Source organism: Ovis aries, chromosome 15, assembly GCF_016772045.2.
Source record: "Ovis aries strain OAR_USU_Benz2616 breed Rambouillet chromosome 15, ARS-UI_Ramb_v3.0, whole genome shotgun sequence".
Lineage (NCBI taxonomy): Eukaryota > Metazoa > Chordata > Mammalia > Artiodactyla > Bovidae > Ovis > Ovis aries.
In genome coordinates this window covers 69740461-69764837 of record NC_056068.1, presented here as the reverse complement: position 1 = coordinate 69764837, position 24377 = coordinate 69740461, and the positions used below count along the sequence as shown (strand labels likewise).

The following is a 24377-nucleotide window of genomic DNA, read 5'->3' as shown; positions in this document are numbered from 1 at the left end:
TATATAAATCATTAAAATTCAATTCATTTATTCAATAAATATTTATTGACCATGAATTATATGCTAGGCGTTGTTCCAGGTAGTACTGGGAATATAGCCATGAACACTGTTATATGCTTTAATATGGATTTAAGAAAAGGTGCTTTCAAACTGAAGAAGTGCTTAGTTCTGTCCTGGAGTTTGTGGAAGAGTTCATTTAGGTAATGTTTTTGCATATTTTAACAGAAGCAGAAGTTTGCTAAAGTGGGAACTATCAGGTGGCAAAATAGCGTGTGTAGAGGGAGAAAGAGGAAAGACCAAAACAGTTCAAAAACCGTGCACTAGGAGTCAGCAAGATACTGTCTTGCAGAAAGCATGGCTGTTGAGCCAAACAGACCTCAGTTTGCATCCAGGTGATAGTTTAGCAGCTGAGTAACAGCTGACAATAGAGTTAGCCTCTCTGTGCTGTTTTTATGCCTCTTTTTCTCAAGCATTAGGGATCATAAATAAGACACTTATCACCTGATGTTAAGCTCATGCCTCAACTTTCAGGTGACTTCTCTCATACCCCTTGATATGTCTGAAACTATCAAGGCTGTGGGTGGGGTTCTGATCCCTCCAAATACTCATTTTGCTGAAGTCAGGGAGAATGCATGCAGTGACTTTTTTGCCTATTGGAGAAAGTCTTCTGATATCCAATCAGAAAAATCACTTTTTAAAAAGTGGGACTTAGGCACCTATGTTTTAGGTGAATGAGAGGATAGCCAGGCAGAGAAGCAAAACAAGTCATGGTTAAGGAATGAAAGACGCCCTGGACTATTCACACACTGTTAGTCACAGAGCAGGGGCTGCATATGTTCAGAGACGCACACATAGGTGCAATTAATCACAAAGGTCCTTACTTAACCCTAGATAGATCTGTCATAGTCTGGATTATGTATTCTAGAGATTTTCTCAGGCTTAATCCTTCTGACAGTCTTATGAAGTTGGCATTGGGATCCATAGAGGTAATTAAGTTTCAGATCAGAGAGGTTAGGTGAATGATCTGCAGTCACATACCTAATAAATCATACACCAGCTGGCTCTGACTCCAGAACCCATGGCCTCACCCACTGTGAAACACTACCCCTCCATTTGTTTGCTTGTTTGTTTGTTTTAATTTATTTTTTGTTGAAGGATAATTGCTTTACAGAATTTTGCTGTTTTCTGTCAAAACTCAACATGAATCAGGATTCTGGGAAGTGGGTAGAAATGCCTGTGATAAACAAGCAAAGGTAAAATAGATAACTCAAACCTTTGTTTCAGTTCAGTTCAGTTCATTTCAGTTCAGTCGCTCAGTCGTGTCTGACTCTGCGACCCCATGAATCGCAGCACACCAGGCCTCCCTGTCCATCACCATCTCCCGGAGTTCACTCTGACTCACATCCATCGAGTCCATGATGCCATCCAGCCAGCTCACCCTGGGTCGTCCCCTTTTGGTATCCTATCATTTTGCCTTTTCCTACTGTTGATGGGTTCTCAAGGCAAGAATACTGAAGTGGCTTGCCATTCCCTTCTCCAGTGGACCACATTCTGTCAGGCCTCTCCACCATGACCCACCCATCTTGGGTTGCCCCGCAGGCATTGCTTGGTTTCATTGAGTTAGACAAGGCTATGGTCCTAATGTGATTAGATTGACTAGTTTTCTGTGAGTATGGTTTCAGTGTGTCTGCCCTCTGATGCCCTCTTGCAACACTTACTTGGGTTTCTCTTACCTTGGCATGGGGTATCTCTTCCCGGCTGCTTCAGCAAAGCACAGCACCTGTTCCTTACCTTGGACGATGGGTATCTCCTTACCGCCACTGTTCCTGACCTTCAACGTGGTATAGCTCCTCTAGGCCCTCCTGTGCCTGCTCAGCCACCGCTCCTCGGGTTGCTCCTTCCGGCCACCAGCCCTGGCCTCGGGCGCGAGGTGGCTTCTCCTGGCCGCCCCTGACCTCGGACACAGGGTAGCTCCTCTTGGCCGCGCTTAGTGAGCTGGCCTGCAGCCGCCTGCGCTTTGTTTATCAGAGGCATTTCCACCCACTTCCCAGAATCTTATATTAATAGGTGGGAATCTGGGCATGGCCCACCAGGGATCAGCCAACACTCTCTTCTTTCTAATTTCCACCTATGGCCTGGAGCTCATTATGGCCTGGGGCTCAGTATGGCCTGGCGCTTATTGTGCTGGTTCATTTTGTTTCCATCGTGAAGGGAAGTGAAGGTCTCTTAGTCCTGTCTGACTCTTGGCGACCCCCATGGACTGTAGCCTGCCAGGTTACTCTGTCCATGGAATTCTCCAGGTCTGAATGCTGGAGTGGGTAGCTGTTCCCTTCTCCAGAGGATCTTCTTAACCCAGGGATCAAACTCAGGTCTCCTGCATTGCAAAAAAGATTTCTTTACCACCTGAGCCACCAGAGAAGCCCTTCTTTCCTCTGGAGGTGAGTTGTTTCTTCACCCACGAGTTTCAGAGGTCAATCCTCTTGTTTCTAGGGCTTATGCCCTCAGTGTGGTCCAATCATTTCACCTTCCCTGTGTTTCCTTGACCTTCATTCTAATAGGTTCTTTGTTGTCCTCTCAACACGCTTGTTTATGTCATTATATCCATCACCATCATCATATCGGGTAGGAATGGAAAGATCTTTCGCACCTCTGTTGGTCCTGTCAGTGGTATAGAGAAGCATGGGAATCAGTCTCACAAAAGTCACAGTTAAAGTTGATTTTCTACTCCTGAAAGAAATGTGGACTGTGGAGGAGTCACTGTTTCCATTGGCCAATGACATGGCCAGTTTAACCAGAAGCCACTCTGTCCAGCAGAGACATGATGTGCTGGTTTTCTCGAGTCACATGACCCTTGCTGAATGAGCTGCTTCCGAATACACATGCATTTTCTGACTCTGTCAGAATATTTTCCCGGTGGCCGTATGGACGTTGCTTAAATTCAGTCAAAGGGTTTGACAGGTTATTTCTTTGGACAGCAGAGCCGGGACGTGATGTTCACCTAAGTGCTGTCAGTTTGGGTATCAAGGCTGCCAAGGCTGACGTGTTCTCCCCTCCTCTCCAGCAGGGAGGCTCCCCTGCCAGGCCAGCTTAAAATAGTTGCTTCTATTGCTCCTGGTTCTTGTTAACCGCTTGAGGCAGGTAAGAATTATAAATCCTTAGTCACAGTTACTCCATCTATTCCCAAACGAATAAGGTAGAATTAAAAATCCGCAGACCACACATGGGCAAAATGAAGGGAAAATGCTAACTTTCTGTATCCTCGAAGTGTTCCCATTTGTCAAACATATTCTAGATGGTGATTGGCTTTATCCACAGTCATTGAGTTCTGAAGCCTGTTTTCCTAGTAAATCCCTCTTTGCCTGATAGATAGGTTCCAAAGCCATGCTGTATATATGAATTTCATATGAATAGCATCATATTATAAGCACCCCTGAGGGATTTGATTGCACCAAGACATTATCACAATTGTTTTTGACATTACGATTATTTCTGCAACACCTGCTTCATGGTAAACATTCTGAATCAGTTCTTCACACAACATTACTAAGTAGCAATGATTACTATTTTCCTTATGAGAAAACTAAGGGCCAAATAGATTAAGTTTATCTTCCAAGGCCATAAAAGCCAAGAAGGCATAAGTGTTTTTTAATCATGTATTGCTAATTCTGAACACTAAATATTTTCCTTCTCATCATACTGTTTTTCAACACAAAAATAAAAAAAAAAATCTTTCATAAAATGAATAAACCTATGTAATTTTAAATATTAAAAAATGCAAGTAACATGCTCATTTTTATTTTTTGTAGCTTTCACAGGCAGTGGAAATAGTGTGGGAGGAAGGATGGACCAAAGGATTTTTAATTTGTTTGCTAACCTAGAATTCATCCAGCCCAACTGTTTTGTAGTATATGTTCCAAATTTATGGGTTGAGAGAGGTTAACTCATTTAATTCTAGTTATTACTCAGGAGTCATTTCCAGGACCAGAATACAATCATTCTCATTCATGGTAAAAAAGAGGAACAGCCAAGATGCCTTGAATTTGAACTCCCTTCAGCAGAGTCTCCATAGCCACCAGAATAATTGCACAAACTTAGTCTTGCTGAAAATAAAAAAGGATTAATCATGTAGATAAAGATTATATTTTATTTTGTCAGTTAATTTTAAATGAAATTTAAAGAAATACTAAAAGACTAATGTACTTTTATAATAGATACATTTTCTTACACCATAAAATGAAAGCCAGAAATAATGTCAATAAATAAAGTTTTTATATTAAAAGGTTTTTTAAGGTTTTGTATTCAGTGTTCATAAGAATTGAATCTACTGCTTGAAAAAGGATTCTGCTGTGAACTTACATCAAACGTCTAATCCCTGGATTTTCATTACTCAAGCACCTTAGAAATAGGAGAGTCCAAATACACATAGAGGCTGTTTGAATTTCTAATGATTTTAGGTTTGGTGAGCCCAGGGGGCTAAGGGCGCAAAACAAGTCTGGATGGGGTCCAGGGTCAGCTGCTCTGAAGAGGGACCCATCCTGTCGTGGCCTTTTAGTCCATGTAGAATATCCAGCAGTAGGGTCTGTGATAAAGATGTAATGTCTTGTTACAGACAGAGCAGGACCTTGGCTTCCACAAGACATGGTGCCATGTCTTTTCTAACTTCACCATTTTTAATTTATATTTTAGGTTTTTCAATTATTAAATATTTCCTTTCACTTTCATCTTTATTAATAAGAAGCAAATATCCCTTGTTGTTATTGTCGCTGTTGTTCAGTCCCTCATGTCCAGCTCTTTGCAACCCCATGGGCTGCAGCATGCCAAGCTCCCCTGTCCTTCACCATCTCCCAGAACTTGCTCAAACTCATGTCCATTGAGTCAGTGATTCCATCCAACATCTCATCCTCTGTCGTCCCCTTCTCCTCCTGTCTTCAATCTTTCCCAGCAACAGAGTCTTTTCCAAGGAGCCAGTTCTTCACATCAGGTGACCAAATTATTGGAACTTCAGCATCAGTCTTTCCAATGAATATTCAGGATTGCTTTCCTTTAGAATTGACTGATTAGAATTGACTGATTTAGAATTGATCTCCTTGCTATCCAAGGGACTCTCAAGAGTTTTCTCCAATCCTTAGGTCACACAGACACACACACAACGTCTTCTCCAGCACCACAGTTCAAAAGCCTTGGCTGTATTAAAATATCAGTGAAGATTACCTACTAAAAGTTTAGTTGATACATTCTTTCTCTTTAAGTGGTGATAATTCATTAGCTTTGACAATTTGGAACAATCTTTCTTAACACAGCCAATGTTCTTCTCCATCTTCCTCTGCCTCCCCACATCATTCTCAAATCAGTGTTTCAAGAGCTAAGACCTGAGTAACAAGTAGGAGAGAGATTGAGAACAATGATGTTCCTTAAGAGGGATGAGAGGAAATCAAAATAAATGCAATTTGTTTTCAACTTTTGTCTCCAGGACAATAGCCATCAAGTTCTAGGGCTTTTATAAATGTTATTTTTTAATTGGTGAAATTCTGAGCTCTTGGGATAGTCTAGATTTTCTAGTGAATTCAAAACAGAATTGAAAACATATCAGTTCATATGATCTTACTCTCTCTTTATTTCTTACCTTGAGGCAGAGGGTGATTGGATTAACGTGGGCTCAAGTGGTCACATACATAAAGACACCATCTCAGAGCTTCCAGAGGCCCATTCCTTTCCCCAAAGAAACTTCATTCTAGTCATTCTTGTCACAGATGTTTCTCACAGCATTCAGGTGTGCATGAAGTCAGAAATTGATTGACAGCCATAAATTCAGATCCTTTAGCTTTTTTCTGGTACATTCTTTTCTCCAAGTCTTAAGGATGATGAATTTAGGTATTTAGTGAAAATAAACAAGAGCAATGAAGAGTTGGCCACAATCTCTGTGAAGTGTTAAAATGATATTGTATCTCTTCATGTGATTATTTACAAAAGCTTTCGATCAGAGCTAAGACAACACATAGGAAGACATTGCATCCATGTCCATTGAAATGAATGACTAAATATAAAATAAATCATGTATGTCTAGGAGATATTTCCTAGTGGAGATATTTCCTCCTTCTTTTCTTTATCCCTGTTCATAGTTATTTATGATGTATTCCTTGGGAGCTTTAATGCAAATTATGTCTCATGTTCTTTATTTTCCAATGAAATGCAGTCACCCTGAGTGGAAATTAAATCCCATTCCAACACAGAATCTGAAAGATTATTTTATCCTGTTTATTAAATGAAGCACACAGCTAGTAACAATAGTTGAAAAATGGCAGGTGGAAGCTTCCTGACTCCGTGTAGTTCTCTGTTCTGTCATTGTTAAGTGATCTGTCAGGATTTTCCTGGTCATCCTCTCCTTCCCAGACATGTTTTGAAAGCATCATTCTAAGTCTTGAGTACTATATTAGGGGAAGAATTTAAATGTAATATCTAAACTCAGGACAATTTCTTTTAACCCTCCATGATTTGATTTAGTGAATTATGTGTCATTCCTGAGACACTAGGCATATTAATTATCCAAAATATATTTTTGGGGGCATGGTACATCACTCAGTGACCTCTATGGCATTTTTCAGAGATGTGGGGATCCAGGCAAGATATTTGGTCATGGTGAAACAAACTTTCGTCACTGTGTTTATTTTCTATACATTATGATCTTGCTTGCTTTATGCACACACAAAAATGCTATTTGAGTTTTTAAATATTGATATTTGTAGAAGCATATTTAACCTGAACTTTGAAACTTCCATTACACTTTGATATAAATGTGCATAATTTATTCAAATATTCCATAGAGTACAGTAAGCAGGAATTTCAGGATTAGAAAGCACTATTATTAATAATAATTGTCCATTTCATTTATTAAATTAATAATATTATTTCATTCTCTCCTAGGCCTTGTGCTGTTTAATATGTATATTTTTAATCATTTCAGACTGCCTATGTGAGAGAAACTATCCTTTTTATAATTTGCAGGTAAAAAATTGAAGATTAGCAAGGTTTAAAATAACAGTCAAGCAACAGAATTGGGATTCAAACACAGAGTCTGAATGCAAATTCCTTGAACTCATTTACAACATTAAATTACTTTCGAAAGTGGTTTGCTATACAGTGGGGTCTCCAATAACAAGATGCATAGTACCTGCTCAGCAACTCTTTACTACTTTAAAAGTGGAAAGAAGAGTGCTTATTTTCCCAGAAGAGCAACTATATATATATATATATATATATATATATATATGCTTCATATTTAGTAATTTTATCATCTTCTTTATCAATGCATGTTATGTACCAACTGATTATATATGTGTATATCAGCAGCAATTCAAGCTGCTTCTGTTTGCTAGATATGTGACCAACGTCTCAATGACTTTATATATAAAGTACAATCACAGAAATCTACATTTGTATAATGAGATAGTTTATAGAAATCCCCTAATATGACACCCAATATAAAAATGTCAATATACATTCATTCCTTTTCCTCAAACAAAATCACTGCTCTCTATCTTGAGTTGCAAGTTTCTGGAAATATTTACCAGACCATTTTTAAAGAAAATGTATTATAAGACATTATTTGTTATCTTCTGATTTTTAAAAGCAAGGCATGTGCTTCATAGACTATTTGAAAATCACAGGATGTATTATAAAGAATAAATAAAAATAACTTGATTACTATGAGAAAACAGATGGCACGCTTCATCCAAGTGACTTAGGCAAGTTTTAGAGAAATTAAGAGGTTTCTAGGAAGCCCAATATTGAGAAGTCCTTATCATCCCTAGGTTTGTACAGAAAAGTAGAGAAAGTTGTTAGAGGAGAAGCAGCTGAATGGAGTAGCCCTGCTGGAAGGAGTGTTGGTTTCCAGTCGATAAACACAGCCAAGCCACAGGGTGGAGAAAACGGATTCCCTCATGTCATCCTATCACCTCTGAAAATCCTTCAAGGAACTTTCACTGTCTAGACCCAAAAAGAAGCCATAAAGCAAGCAACCAAGAAAAGGAAAATTCAAGGCTAGCCTCCCAGGATTTAGAATATGAAGCAGAAAGACGAAGAGTAGACTTGGGGAGGCTCAGAAGAGAGTCGGCAACCAAGATTTTTTGGTCTTTCTAATTGGTAATACGGGGCTTCCCAAGTGGTGCTAGTGGTAAAGAACACACCTGCCAATACAGGGACTTAAGAGACATGGGTTTAATCCCTGGGTTGGGAAGATCCACTGGAGGAGGGCATGGCAACCCACTCCAGTATTCTTGCCTGGAGAATCCGAGAGACAGAGGAGTCTGGCAGGCTATGGTCCATAGAGTCGCAAAGAGTCAGACGCAACTGAAGCAATTTTGCACACAATTTTCCACTGAAGTAGACAAAATAACTTGTCGGTATTGCTCAGGCTTACACTCAGAATTTACTCATGCTTTCATTGTGGAACATGTTACAAAGTATTTGTGTAATTCATTACTTTGTGATATAGTTCTTTTGTTTCAATATTTCATAGTAAAGCTTCCAAGAATTTCTTTATATTCCAGCATTGTAGAACTTGTCTGAACAACTTGAATAAAAGCGAGTCACGCTGTGCTTGCTTCTTGACCTTAATCCATGAATCTGAAAAACTCCCAGTCATTTTCATGAGCAAATCATCACCTGTTTTAATCATCCCAGTTTTCCTTTCATATTCCTTTTTCCTATTTCATTACAGTTTTGTGTTCTAGTAACCAATACTTGCTGTAAATGTTGTACTGGTTGAGATTTTTCTGGTTTTATATATCAGGAATGGAATCCAAGCTAGCTTAAATGAAATACTTTATTGGCTTGGATATCTTTAAATTACACAGATACAGTTGTGAATAATATATAACCAAATCTAGAGGCTTAAAACTAGTAACAGTATTAACTCTTTCTCCAAACTTCTTAAAAATAAAATGCAAGGTAAATAAAATGCATCAATCATCACACACACACACACACACACACACACAGAAGTCACTCAGTTCACAATTTGTGTATCTGAAAAATCTACTTTAAATGATTAACCATTAACCAATCATAAATGTAATAAAATGTTCTAGATGTATATTTGAAATAATGAAAAGCTCTGACATAGTTGTAGAGCGATACATGTGTAAATGAAATACAATTCAAAGCAACAGGTTTTTCAAATAAACAAACAACAGTCTTACTTGTTTTGTAAACACTTTCAATTATATGTGTAAGCTGCTTTGTAATCTCTTAAAGTTTTTAATCTGAATTCTCTGATGCCAACTCTTTAAAGAAAGTCTCTAGAAAAATCAAGTGCATATGCTTTCTGAGCTTAATGAGTTGTGTTAATCTAAAACATAAATTTGCTTTCAGTAGCATTGAACAAAGCCATCTGAATTATTAAAGTGAAGTCGCTCAGTCGTGTCCGACTCTTTGTGACCCCATGGACTGTAGCCTACCAGGCTCCTCCCTCCATGGGATTCTCCAGGCAAGAGTACTGGAGTGGGTTGCCATTACCTTCTCCAGGGGATCTTCCCGACCCAGGGATCGAACCCAGGTCTCCCACATTGTAGGCAGACGCTTTACTGTCTGAGCCACCAGGGAAGATCTGAATTATTAAAACTTAGGGTATATTAAGGGCTTCCCTGGTGGCTAAGGTAGTAAAGAATCTGACCATAATGCAGGAGACCTGGATTCAATTCCTGGGTGGGGAAGATCCCCTGGATAAGGGAATGGCAACCCACTCCAGTATTCTTGCCTGGAGAGTTCCATGGACAAGGGAGCCTGACAAGCTACAGTCCATGGGGTCAAAAAGAGACACCACTGAGCGACTAACACACAATGAGGGTGTAATATGATATGGTAGGCAGGATTCTAAGATAGTTCCCAAGATCCCTGCCTTCTTGTGTCCTTTCCTGGTATAATCTCCCTTTCATTTTGGATGGGACTGTGAATATGATGACGTATCATGCTCATGACAGGATAAGTTATATTGCAAATGTGGAGAAATTTTTCAGATGTAAAATTAGGTTTACTCCCTTTGATATCTTCACCAGTGGAAAAAGAGAAGTATTTTCCCCAGGTGTTGTGGTCAGCAGCTGCAGTGCAATTCAGTCCTCAGCCTCAGGGCTTAATTTAGGGTTGAGAATAGGAGTATTAGAAAATAAAAAAAAAAAAAAATTTAAGGTTTTTTTCTCTTTAAACTTTTCTTCCTTTAGCAATCTGACAAGTCATTATGGATAGGGATTTTCAAAACAGAGATGGGGTAATATACAGGCATCCACTACAAGGTCAAGTTATAGGTTATCCCAAAGGCTTCCAAAATTTCATTAGAGAAACCCAGCCTGACATTGTATCATAGCCAGTGTCCACTAATGCAAGGTGATGTCTTTGGATGTACGAGTGGTGAAAAGGCAGATGAGTGTTTTATCTAATAATAACAACATCAGTGTGAGCTAGGCCAAGTATTGCTGATGAGCAGAGAGGGAAAGAAAAATCCAGAATTTTGTGAGTCAGATCCAAGTTCTGGGATTGAATATTCAATGTTGAAGCTACTAGGTTTTATTTTTACTTACACATGTAATTTATTTATATACTCATATCTTTGCATGAATATATGTATATATTTTTATATATTTGTACATATAGAGGAACTCCTTTTCCATAAGACAGAGGGGAAGAGTAGGCATTTACAACAGTATATTTCTATTATATTATGAGCTTGAAGGCCTATGTTTTGGTACCCAGGTCTCCTTAATAGAGGTTCAGACACATAGTGGGTACTTAATAAATTTATATTAAATGAAAAAGTGAATGAATGGATGACCAGTTCACTTATCAGAACAGAATTCATAAACTCTAGTCAACAAAATTATCCTACTTCTTTGCCTTATGGTAGTCAAGCAGTAAATGAAAGCTGACATATTACTCAGAGCTGGAACTGAAAAAAGAAATGATATAAAAAAGTACAAGTTACTGAAGAATAAAGCAGAGTTCCCCTTATTGTGAGTTCTCAATTGTTTCTGAGAGTTGCAGTGGTAATTTCCATTTTTGCATAACAAATATTTTGGGGGTGATTAATGTGTTCAAAGTTTAGTACTAGCAACCATAGATTTACAGAAATAATAAGTTCAAACACTTGAGGATAAATTCATATATAAACAATGAAAACCTGGAATGATAAATGATAAGATATTTGGGGGGATTATTCAGGATAATACAAAGAGAGCCCCCTGACCCAGAGAGTTGGTGAGTATGTGTGGGGCAGAGAAAGAAAATAGTAAAATAGGTTGTCTAAAGATTCCCAGAAGTGGTAGTAGCTAAACTGAGTTTTGAAAAATAAGTAGGAATTCTTAGTAGAAAAGGAAAGAATATTCTAGCCAGAGAATGACATGTAAAATCAGGGGAGATCACAGAAGAAGTGATGAGAATGAAATTTAAAAGGAGTAAAACTTAGGGCAAGAAGACCCGTTACAAGTCTCCGTGTGACAAAGGTGGGAAATTACAAAGCTTGAGCTAAAGAAGTGCAGTATGATGGGCTCAATGAAGCCAAGCTCAACAGAAATTAAGGCAAAAAATAGATAGGACCTGGTGACTATCAATGTGGTGCATAAACCCAACAGGAAAGAAAGGAATCATTTATTTCCAGGTGGCTTCCTCAATTACGCAGTGATTAAATGGATTTACCTAACTGTTTCTGAGCCCCAATCATATGATACTATCATCTATCATGCTCCTTTTTTTTTTTTTTTCGTAAATAAAAAAGAAAACTTCACAAGCCCTGCTGCTGTTGCTGCTAAGTCACGTCAGTCATGTTCGACTCTGTGCGACCCCATAGACGGCGGCCCACCAGGCTCCCGTCCCTGGGATTCTCCAGGCAAGCATACTGGAGTGGGTTGCCATTTCCTTCTCCAGTGCATGAAAGTGAAAAGTGAAAGTGAAGTTGCTCAGTCCTGTCCAACTCTTCGCGACCCCATGGAATGCAGCCTACCAGGCTCCTCCATCCACAGGATTTCCCAGGCATCATACTCTATTAAAAAAAAAAAAAAAATCAATGAGAAACCTTCATAATACCACGGGACAGCCATCACAGCATTCACACCAGCTGTCGTTGTCCGGTCGCCCAGTTGCATCTGACTCTTTGGGACCCCAAGGACTGCAGCACACCAGGCCTCCCTGTCCCTCACCATCTCCCAGAGTTCGCCTGAGTTCATGTTCTTTGCATTGGTAATGCCATCCAGCCATCTTATCCTCCGAGGCCCTCTTTCCCTTCCACTCTCTATCTTTCGCAGTATCAGGGACTTTTCCAGTGAGTTGTCTGTGTGCATCAGATGACTAAAATCCTGCAGCTTCAGCTTCAGTATCAGTCCTTTCAGTGATTATTTATGGTTGATCTCCCTTAAGATTGGCTGGTTTAATCTCCTTGCTGTCCAAGGGGCTTTCCCAGCAGCACAGTTTGAAGGCATCAATTATTTGGCATAAAGCCTTCTTTATGGTCCAGCTCTCAAAACCATACATGACCACTGGGAAGACCATAGCCCTGATATACAAACCGTTGTCAGCAGAGTAATGTCTCTGCTTTTCAACATGCTGTCTAGATTTGTCATCGCTTTCCCTGGTAGCTTAGTGGTAAAGAATTCAAACCAGAGAAAGCTGAAAATATGAGTTAGGCAGCCGTAGAAAGTTGGTGAGACAAGAATGAACTCCTGGACAGGCAGGTCAAAGGATGGTGGTAGACAGCATGCTCTAAGGAAGGATTTAAGACACAGGAAGTAGGAAGGACAGGAAGCAAGAAGTCCAAAAAGGAATCCAAAGTATAGAACTCCAAGGGATAAATCAGAGAAATTCACCTAGGATTCAGTTATTCAAAAACTCAAAGAGGCAGGCAACATTCATGAGATCCAGCAGCAGAAAGAAAAGATTCTTTTACTGGGGCAGGGGCGGGGGCGGTGGGGGTGGGTGGGTAGGGGGGAGGGGATTGGTGGGGGGGGGCTCATAGGGCCAAGGGTAAAAGTTTCAGTTCTGGGAGAAATGAAATACTAAACATCCAAATTACTGTTGAATAAAAAAGAACCCATTATTGAAGAACTAGAATACCATAGTCTGTTGGCAAGGTTGATTCACTGTTACTTTGTAAATAAATTGCTGACAACAGCCTCTTGTATTTCTCCCATGAGAATGCCTAGTCTCTTATCTGAGTAGGGGTCAAAGGCCTAGAGGGATTTAATGGGTTCTGCTGTACAAGTTACAGAGTTTCAAGGACAATGTGCCAGGAAGGTCAATGCAGATATTTTTCTATCTTTTTTTTTTTCCCTTGTGACTTTAAATAACTCGAGTTAAGCCAGAAGAATTGAAGTTACATTTGCCAAGTGCTTAGACACATGCAAATTCTGTTTGTTCTTTTCTAGCTAATATATTTTCCCACCACTGAGATTTTCTTATAGCTCCTTGACCTGATGATGCAGTTAGAACTCTGTGTAGCCTTTGAAATCTGAAAGACTTCATTTCAAAAGCTAATTTAACATTTATTTGCTATGTGAGTATGGATAGTTACTTAAAATCTTGAAATTCACTTTATTCACCAGTAGCTTGGATGTTGATAATAATATACACACCTTACAATATTATGGGTTTGAGATTATATAAATTTGTAGGAAAGTTTAGAAATTGCAAAGCACTAATAAAATATCATAAAATTAATAAGTAAATAAATAGTTCAGTTCAGTTGCTCAGTCGTGTCCGATTATTTGGAACCCCATGAACTGCAACACACCAGGCCTCCCTGTCCACCACCAACTCCCAGAGTCCACCCAAGCCCATGTCCATCGAGTCGATGATGCCATTCAACTATCTCATGCTCTGTCGTCTCCTTCTCCTCCTGCCCTCAGTCTTTCTCAGCATCAGGGTCTTTTCCAATGAGTCAGCTGTTCGCATCAGGTGGCCAAAGTATTGGAGTTTCAGCCTCAACATTAGTCCTTCCAATGAACACCCAGGACTGATCTCCTTTAGGATGGACTGGTTGGATCTCCTTGAAGTCCAAGGGACTCTCAAGAGTCTTCTCCAACACCACAGTTCAAAAGCATCAATTCTTTGGCGCTCATCTTTCTTTATAGTCCAACTCTCACCACCATACATGGCCACTGGAAAACCATAGCCTTGACTAGATGGACCTTTGTTGGCAAAGTAATGCCTCTGCTTTTTAATATGCTATCTAGTTTGGTCTATCTAACTTTCCTTCCAAGGAGTAATCGTCTTTTAATTTCATTGTTGCAATCGCCATCTGCAGTGACACTGTTTCCAGTGTTTCCCCATCTATCTGCCATGAAGTGATGGGACCAGATGCCATGATCTTAGTTTTCTGAATGTTGAGCTTTCAGCCAACTTTTTCACTCTCCTCTTTCACTTTCATCAAGAGGCTCTTTAGCTCTTCTTCACTTTCTGCCATAACGGTGGTGTCATTTGCATATCTGAGGTTATTGATATTTCTCCTGGCAATCTTGATTCCAGCTTGTGCTTCTTCCAGCCCAGTGTTTCTCATGATGTACTCTGCATATAAGTTAAATAAGCTGGGTAACAATATACAGCCTTGACGTACTCCTTTTCCTATTTGGAACCAGTCTGTTGTTCCATGTCCAGTTCTAACGGTTGCTTCCTGACCTGCATACTGGTTTCTCAAGATCTGATAGTATTAAAGTCTATCATTTTTCCATGAATCAAGATGAATTTTTTTTTCTTATAGTAAAAAGAAATTCTTGAACTTGCAGAGCTCAGTAAAAATTTGAAACTAGATTAAACAAAAATACTCTGAATAACTTATTTTTTATGAACAGGATTCTAAATTAATTACTCAATTAGATATATTCTGGTCATATTTTTAATTAGTTTATTGCTAGTTTCTCCTTTGTAATGAAAAATGCACATCTCGGATCAGGTTGCTTTTGATCTATTTGACAATAGCTTGCAAATTCCATACATGATAGTAGATTGCATTGTGCATACCTTTTAGAATTTCTTTGCTGCCTAACTCTTCAGGTGCCAAATTCTACCTAACCTCTTTGTTAATGATGTATCAAAGATGTCTTTATCTATCATAGGATACTGAAATTTATGTTTAATAAGGTCTTAAACCTCCTGAAATTTGATCACTCTGTTGTACCTGGTAAAAGTTTGTAACCAGGAAGTGTGACAGCTCACAGTTCCAAACTGTAAATAGAAGTCTATTTCATACCTTGTGTGTGCTTAGCACTCAGTCATGTCCGACTCTTTCAATCCAATAGACTGTAGCCTGCCAGGCTCTTCTGTCCTTGGGATTCTCCAGGCAAGAATACTGGAGTGGGTTGCCATTTCCCTCTCCAGGGGATCTTTCCAACCCAGGAATGGATCCCAGGTTTCCTGCATTGCAGGAGGACTCTTTACCAACTGAGCTATGAGGGAAGCCTGATTTCATAGTTTATCCCAATGAATTAGAAAGAGAAGATACTGATATATGCCAAGGCTTTCCAGGTAATTCAGTGGTAAAGAATCCACCTGCCAATACAGGGGATACAAGAGACATGGGTTAGATCCCTGGGATGAGAAGATCCCCTGGGGTAGGAAATGGCAATCCACTCCAGTATTCTTGCCTGGAAAATTCCATGGACAGAGGAGTCTGGCAGGCTACAGCCCATGGGGTTCAAAGAGTTGGACATGACCAAGCAAGTGAAAACACACAGATGCATGCATCAAGTGTCCTGAGCAGGCTCAAGTCCAAGACCAATTCCTCCTTTTCAGAGATAGTCAGCTATGTTCCTTAAAAGTATGGACTGTGGAGTCAGACAACTCTGACCTTGAGATGGACCCTGCCACCATGGTAGCCATGGGCAAGTCACCGTTTTGTCATTCTTAAATAGGAAACTAGTGAAATCTTTATCTCATTAGGTTGTTCAGATTACTTGAGATAAGCAAGCACCAACACAGAGGAAGCAATTGGTGGCTGTTAGTCGTTGCTGTGATCAGAAAATGTAGACAGTGTAAATAAAAGTCGCTCTGTCATGTCCAACTATTTGCGACTCCATGAACTATACTATATAGTCCATGGAATTCTCCAGGCCAGAATACTGGAGTAGGTAGCTATTCCCGTTTCCAGGGGATCTTCCCAACCCAGGGATCAAAGTCAGGTTTCCTGCATTGCAGGTGGATTCTTTACCAGCTGAGCCACCAGGGAATCCCAGAGAACATAGAACTCTTTAATTTTGCCTTAGAACATGTCTTTAAAATCCTGAAAGATGATGCTGCACTCAATATGCCAGCAAATTTGGAAAACTCAGCAGTGGCCACAGGACTGGAAAAGGTCAGTTTTCATTCCAGTCCCAAAGAAAGGCAATGCCAAAGAATGCTCAAACTACCACACAATTACACTCATTTCACACGCTAGTAAAGTCATGCTCAAAATGCTCCAAGCCAGGCTTCAGCAATACGTGAACCATGAACTTCCAGATGTTCAAGCTGGTTTTATAAAAGGCAGAGGAACAAGAGATCAAATTGCCAACACCTGCTGGATCATGGAAAAAGCAAGAGAGTTCCAGAAAAACATCTATTTCTGCTTTATTGGCTATGCCAAAGCCTTTGACTGTGTGGATCACAAGAAACTGTGGAAAATTCTGGAAGAGATGGGCATGCTAGAGCAACTGACCTGCCTCTTGAGAAACCTATATGCAGGTCAGGAAGAAACAGTTAGAAGTGGACATGAAACAGACTGGTTCCAAATAGGAAAAGGAGTACGTCAAGGCTGTATATTGTCACCGTACTTATTTAACTTATATGCAGAGTACATCATGAGAAACACTGGGCTGGAAGAAGCACAAGCTAGAATCAAGATTGCCAGGAGAAATACCAATCACCTCAGATATGCAGATGACACCACCCTTATGGCAGAAAGTGAAGAGGAACCAAAAAGTCTCTTGATGAAAGTGAAAGAGGAGAGTGAAAAAGTTGGCTGAAAGCTCAACATTCAGAAAACTAAGATCATGGCATCTGTTCCCATCACTTCATGGGCAATAGATGGGGGAACAGTGGAAACAGTGTCAGACTTTAATTTTGGGGGCTCTAAAATCACTGCAGATGGTGATTGCAGCCATGAAATTAAAAGACTCTTACTCCTTGGAAGGAAAGTTATGACGAACCTAGATAGCATATTCAAAAGCAGAGACATTGCTTCGCCAACAAAGTTCCTTCTAGTCAAGGCTATGGTTTTTCCAGTGGTCATGTATGGGTGTGAGAGTTGGATTGTGAAGAAAGCTGAGCGCCGAATATTTGATGCTTTTGAACTGTGGTGTTGGACAAGACTTGAGGGTCCCTTGGACTGCAAGGAGATCCAATCAGTCCGTTCTAAAGGAGATCAGTCCTGGGTGTTCTTTGGAAGGAATGATGCTAAAGCTTAAACTCCAATACTTTGGCCACCTCATGCAAATAGTTGACTTATTGGAAAAGGCCCTGATGCTGGGAGGGGTTGGGGGCAGGAGGAGAAAGGGATGACAGAGGATGAGATGGCTGGATGGCCTCACCGACTCGATGGACATGAGTTTGAGTGAACTCCAGGAGTTGATGATGGACAGGGAGGCCTGGCATGCTGCAATTCATGGGGTCGCAAAGAATCAGACACAACTGAGCGTCTGGACTGAACAGAATGTAAGAAGTAATGTGAACATTTAGCCAGACTGTAGAATACAATCCAGTTGAGATGCTGTAAATGTGAAAAAGAAAAAAAAAAAAAAAAAAAGCATGAAAAAGACTAACTGCTTCTACATGTGGAAATATTGTATTAGCTTCTGGTGGCTGCTGTAGCAAATTTACCACAAACGACATGTAACTTAAAGAATCGAAATTTATGTTCTCACTATTCTAGAGGCCAAAGGCCCATTATCAGTTTCACTGGGCTGAAATGGAAGTTCTGATCAGGCTGCTCCCCTTGACAGGCTGTGTAGGAGAACCCATTTCTTGCTTCTTCCAGCTTCTGGTGTCTCTAAGGATTCTTTGGCTTTGCAAGCATCAATCCAATGTCTGTCTTCCTGGTCACATTGCTTTCTCTTCTCTGTTTACTCTCTGTCTCTCTCTCTTTGTGAGAGGGATTATGAATGCATGTGATTTCATTAAAAGTTCACCTAGTACCTCAGGATAGTCTCTCCATTTCATGATTCTTAATTTAAGTACATCTGCAAAGTCTTTTTTCTGACACATAAGGCAACATGGGTATTATTTAAAGACCATCAATCAGGCTACTACAGATAGCCATGCAAATATTCTTTACAGAGCTGCAACCAGAATCTGGACAGGGAAATTTTTAGAAAGACTGTATTTGTTAAGTTTAGGTTAAACTGAAAATAATGGAAACCTTAAAGCTACAGTAGTATGAACACCAAAGTTTTATTTTTCTCTCATTAAATTAAGTATAAAGTAAAACATTCACACACACACAAGGGGATTGGGTATCTTCTCTTTTAGTCCACAATCCTTGGCAAGTTTCCTCATGAACTAGTAGAGCCAAACCTTCTTTTTGTCATTGAGCTTATCTTCCAATTGAAACAAAACAAGAATAAAAAAGAATTAAAGGGCTTTCACCAAATAAGTTTGCTTACCCACACCGGTTTCCCCAATTTGCAAAGGAAGTTTCCAGTAGGACACAATTTCTACTTTCTAATATCAAAAAGATGGAGAGAATGAACATTGTTTAGTCAGCTAACTAAAGCCAGGCTAACCAGATAGCCATTCTAATTTGAATATCATTCAAAGAAAACATAATTTGTCCTCTGGAGCTATTTACATTAGAGGTAATCATAATAAAACTTTTATTATGAAATGTACAAACATTAAAAGAATTTTAATATATTAAGAGTAGTGGGGGACTTGCACCGTGGCCGCGGAGACGTGAAGCCCCCCGGGGTCTGGGCTCGACCTCGCTGTCTGCTCCCCCAGCCCCCATGGAGAAGACGGAGCTGATCCAGAAGGCCAAGCTGCCCGAGCAGGCCGAGCGCTAAGACGACATGGCCACCTGCATAAAGGCCGTGAAGGAGCAGGTCACCGAGCTGTCCAACGAGGAGTGCAACCTGCTGTCGGTGGCCTACAAGAACGTGGTCAGGGGCCGCCGGTCTGCCTGGAGGGTCATCTCCAGCATCGAGCAGAAGACCGACACCTTGGACAAGAAGTTGGAGCTGATCAAGGACTACCGGGAGAAAGTGGAGTCCTAGGTGAGGTCCAACTGCACCATGGTCCTGGAATTGTTGGATAAGTATTTAATAGCAAATGCAACTAATTCAGCAGTGGAGAAGGCAATGGCACCCCACTCCAGTACTCTTGCCTGGAAAGTCCCATGGATGGAGGAGACTGGTAGGCTGCAGTCCATGGGGTCGCTGAGGGTTGGACATGACTGAGCGACTTCACTTCACTTTTCACTTTCATGCATTGGAGAAGGAAATGGCAACCCACTCCAGTGTTCTTGCCTGGAGAATCCCAGGGACTGGGGAGCCTGGTGGGCCGCCGTCTATGGGGTCGCATAGAGTCGGACACGACTGAAGCGACTTAGCAGCAGCAGTAGCAACAGCAGCAACTAATCCAGAAAGTAAGGTCTTCTATCTGAAAATGAAGGGAGATTACTTCCGGTACCTTGCTGAAGTTGCTTGTGGTGATGATCGGAAGCAGACGATAAATAATTCCCAAGGAGCTTACCAAGAGGCTTTCAACATAAGCAAGAAGGAGATGCAGCCCACACACCCCATCCGGCTGGGGCTGGCTCTTAACTTTTCTGTGCTCTACTATGAGATCCTCAATAACCCGGAACTGGCCTGCACATGGGCTGAAACGGCTTTGGATGAGGCTATTGCAGAACTCGACACACTGAATGAAGACTCTTACAAAGACAGCATCCTCATCATGCAGCTGCTGAGAGACAACCTCACATTATGGACATCAGATAGTGCTAAGAATGTGATGCGGCAGAAGGGGCAGAAAACGAAGTGCGTACAGGGTGCCATCTTTCTTCCCCTTGAAACCTTTATAGTCATCTGCATTCCTCACTCCATTTGGATTTCCTATAGCATAGAAACCCATTCATGTGTATGGAATCAACTGTTTATAGTCTTTTCACACTGCAGCTTTGGGAATACTCCATTCCTTGGTTTGTGTCTGTCTTAGCCTTCCTGGTGTGCAGTTACTGCTGTAGAAAAGTATTAATAGCTTCATTTCATACAAACATAAGTAACTTCCAAACACTTATGTAGAGGACTAAAAATGTATCTGGTATTTAAGTAATCTGAACTAGTTCTGCAAGTGACTGTGTTTTGTATTACTGTGAAGATATGAAAATGTAGCTAATTACAATTTAAAGAGTGTTCTACGTAAGTTCTTTTTTTTTTTTTTATTTTAGTTTTTTATTTTTTAAATTTTAAAATCTTTAATTCTTACATGCATTCCCAAACATGAACCCCCCTCCCACCTCCCTCCCCATAACAACTTTCTGGGTCATCCCCATGCACCAGCCCAAGTTCTTAATTTCTGCATTACCTCCCTTACTCTTCTTCAGAGATTTCCTTTCAGCAAGCAACTTTTCCATTCTGTTAATGTATTCCATAGGAATCCAGAAGTATTAGATTAAATGGAAAAGCATTCAACATTTTGGGGCTGGGGGATCACAGATTCAAATGTCTCCTGTATCATATGTGATGGAGGTCTTGTGTATCTGTGACAACAGGAAGTTTCCTTCAGTTCAGTTCAGTTCAGTCGCTCAGTCGTGTCCAACTTTTTGCAACCCCATGAATCGCAGCATGCCAGGCCTCCCTGTTCATCACCATCTCCCAGAGTTCACTCAGACTCACATCCATCGAGTCCGTGATGCCATCTAGCCATCTCATCCTCGGTGGTCCCCTTCTCCTCCTGCCCCGAATCCCTCCCACCATCAGAGTCTTTTCCAGTGAGTCAGCTATTCGCATGAGGTGGCCAAAGTACTGGAGTTTCAGCTTCAGCATCATTCCTTCCAAAGAAATCCCAGGGTTGATCTCCTTCAGAATGGACAGGTTGGATCTCCTTGCAGTCCAAGGGACTCTCAAGAGTCTTCTCCAACACCACAGTTCAAAAGCATCAATTCTTCGGTACTCAGCCTTCTTCCCAGTCCAACTCTCACATCCATACATGACCACAGGAAAAACCATAGCCTTGACTACACGGACCTTAGTCAGCAAAGTAATGTCTCTGCTTTTGAGTATGCTATCTAGGTTGGTCATAACTTTTCTTCCAAGGAGTAAGCGTCTTCTGATTTCAAGGCTGCAGTCACCATCTGCAGTGATTTTGGAGCCCCCCAAAATAAAGTCTGACACTGTTTCCACTGTTTCCCCATCTATTTCCCATGAAGTGATGGGACCGAATGCATGATCTTCATTTTCTGCTCACTCTTTATTTGCTGCTGTTTAAGTTGACAACTTCCCTTCCCAATAAAAACTCACTTACACCTCCTGCCTTTATAGTTCTGGTATTCACTTTACTATGTAATAGAAGTAGCATGTTGCTGCCAGAATACAACCATTGCTTTTGGCAAATTAAAGCGTATGTCATTTCTTAATACACTAGAAAGGGGGAAAAAGCACATAGTCCAGTATAAAATATTAGTACTGTTCCATGCAGATTTGTGCACATGTGAGAGGGTGTCCAGTTTGTCTAGTGATTGTTATTTAGAGAGTTGGACCACTATTGTATGTTGCTAATCATTGACTGTAGTCCCATAAAAGCCTTGTGAAAATGTTATGCCCTATGTAACAGCAGAGTAACAGAAAATAAAATTACATTTTATAAACCAAAAAAAATAAAATAGTGATAATGATCTCATTTGAAAAGGAACTATATTTAATAATATTTACTCATAATTACTACTCTATTCATTTATCCTTTTATGTATCTTTATTATCTATCTAATCTTTTCAACCAGTTGAGAGATGGAAAGTAAACCATACAACTCATGATGGTTTACTATAAAATCTTCAAGTTTCTTCTAAAAATAATATTCCTTACAACAATAGCATCTCAACTAAAAGATAATAATTTTTAATATTAGCTAATGCAAGCGCTAGAGCTTAAATTTCCTTCTTTGCCTCAAAAAACTCCAATAGAATATTTTTTAAAACCAGAGATTTAAACAAAGTTAAGTTGATGTATAATATTTCTTAGGTATTTTTTAGTCTTTTCTAATCTACAATTCCTCATTTTTCCTGGTTACTGACTTTTTGAAGAAAGCAGGCCAGTTGTCCAATAGGATGTTTTATATTCTTTGTCAGATTGATTCCTTGTAGAATGTGTTAACTTTTTTTCCATCTCCTTTATATTATAAAATGTAAGTTGTATCTAAAGGCTTGATATTTTACCTTTGGCAAAAAAACTTGAAAAGCAATGCTGTGTACTTTTCATCATATCAGAAGGAATATATTGTTAGATTGTGTCAATATTAGTGATTCTAAGTCTGACAACTTTGTGAAGGTGTAGTTGGCAGATTGTTTCTTTGAGAAAGTTTATTTTTCTCTTCAGTTCAGTTCAGTTCAGTCGCTCAGTCATGTCCGACTCCTTGCTGCCCCATGAATCGCAGCACGCCAGGCCTCCCTGTCCATCACCAACTCCCAGTGTTCACTCAGACTCACGTCCATCGAGTCAGTGATGCCATCCAGCCATCCCATCCTCTGTAGTTCCCTTCTCCTCCTGCCCCCAATCCCTCCCACCATCAGAGTCTTTTCCAATGAGTCAACTCTTCGCATGAGGTGGCCAAAGTACTAGAGTTTCAGCTTTAGCATCATTCCTTCCAAAGAAATCCCAGGGCTGATCTCCTTCAGAATGGATTGGTTGGATCTCCTTGCAGTCCAAGGGACTCTCAAGAGTCTTCTCCAACAGCAAATAAACTGTAGGATTATTCTTTGGTGCCATGAGACTACTGATTTTAGCATTCATCACTTTCTGGAAGAATGAGTTTTAGGTGTGTGTGTTAGTCACTCAGTTATGGCCAATTCTTTCCTACCCCATGGACTACAGACCGCCAAGCTCCTCTGTCCATGGTATTTTCCAGGCAAGAATACTGGAGTTGGTTGCCATTTTCTTCTCCAGGGGATCTTTCCAACCCGGGGATCGCAGCCAGGTCTGGTGCATTGCAGGCAGACTCTTTACCGTCTGAGCCACCAGGGAGGATGGTTTTGGAGGGATTTCAAAATAATGTTTTTGTATCATATTCATTCCATATATTAGCAAGTATTCTTCTGGGGAAGGAATTTGCCACAACAGTAGAATATGAACATATAATTTTAAAAAATGGGGTAATATTTAATTACATTTTGTTACTAATTTTCATATTAACACATTGGTATAACAATCACTACCACTAATGGCAAAAGTGATTGCCATCACACAAAAGGGGTGTGTGTGTTTCCCTCTTTTGTTTTAATTATTACCATATTTTTTTATTCTTTCAATATTTTAGAACCAAGTGTCATTTTTCTCTTTAGGCATAAACAATGTCAAATTTAGCCAGAAAGTGACCCTCTAAGTTGGCTTATGTATCTTTTTCTTAGAACCCCATGTGATTTTTCAGGCACAGATAGAAGTCCTAGGTTCACCCTCCATCCTCGCTGCTTGGAATTAGCCAGGATCTGAACTGCAGGTCTTCCAGTATGCAGTTCTTACAAGGCTGTTTCAGTAAATGATGCTAGCAAATTTATATGTCTTTTCTCTGACACTAAAAACTTTTTTGCCCAATAATATTTAAAAATTTGCTTATTTGTGTTATACTGTGAGATTTAAAAATTAATTCTAACTGCATGCTGTTGCTCAGTAACTAAGTCATTTCCTACTATTTGCCAACCCATGAACTGCAGCATGCTAGGCTTCCCTGTCCTTCACTATCTCCCAGAGTTTGCTCAAACTCATGTCCATTGAGTCAGTGATGCCATCCAATCATCTCATCCTCTTTTGTCCCCTTCATCTCCTGCCCTCAGTCTTTCCCCAAATCAGGGTCCTTTCCAATGAGTCAGCTCTTCACATCAAGTGGCCAAAGTATTGGAGCTTCAGCTTTAGCATCAGTCCTTTGAATGAATATTCAAGGTTGAATTCCTTTAAGATTGACTACTTTGATCACCTTACTTTCCAAGGGACTCTCAAGAGTCTTCTCCAGCACCACAATACAACAGCATCAGTTCTTCAGCGTTCAGCCTTCCTTATGGTCCAGTTCTCACATGCATACATGACTATCGGAAAAATCATAGCTTTGACTATATGGACTATTGCTGGCAAAGTGATGTCTCTACGTTTTAATACCCTGTCTAGGTTTGTCATAGCTTTTCTTCCAAGGAGCAAGCATCTTTTAATTTCAGAACTGCAGTCACTGT

The 24377-nt window shown here is 40.1% G+C and overlaps 1 protein-coding gene and 1 pseudogene across 4 annotated transcripts in view; both read left to right on the top strand.

Moving 5' to 3' along the window:
- Window positions 1-24377, top strand: part of LRRC4C (leucine rich repeat containing 4C) — a 1433039-nt gene that overhangs the window by 997658 nt on the left and 411004 nt on the right. The window lies entirely within an intron of this gene.
- On the top strand, window positions 18936-20015 carry LOC114118456 (14-3-3 protein theta-like; annotated as a pseudogene).